This window comes from Penaeus monodon, chromosome 19 (genome assembly GCF_015228065.2).
Source record: "Penaeus monodon isolate SGIC_2016 chromosome 19, NSTDA_Pmon_1, whole genome shotgun sequence".
In the NCBI taxonomy this organism is placed as follows: domain Eukaryota; kingdom Metazoa; phylum Arthropoda; class Malacostraca; order Decapoda; family Penaeidae; genus Penaeus; species Penaeus monodon.
In genome coordinates, this window is record NC_051404.1 from 35,882,146 (window position 1) to 35,882,376 (window position 231).

The following is a 231-nucleotide window of genomic DNA, read 5'->3' on the forward strand; positions in this document are numbered from 1 at the left end:
AGAGAATGGAGTGTTAGGCATAAACAAATGAGCGAAGTATTAGATGTTAATAAAGGAGTGAAACGTTAATTATAGGAAAAAAGAGTGAAGCGCTAGGTATAAGTCAATCACGAGAGTATTAGGTATAAGGCAAGTAGTTATTTTGGTTATTATTATTAGTTCCTCTGATATGAATCATGTTTCGAGAAATGCTGACTGGCTTGATTATATGCACGTGTGTGTACAGACCAT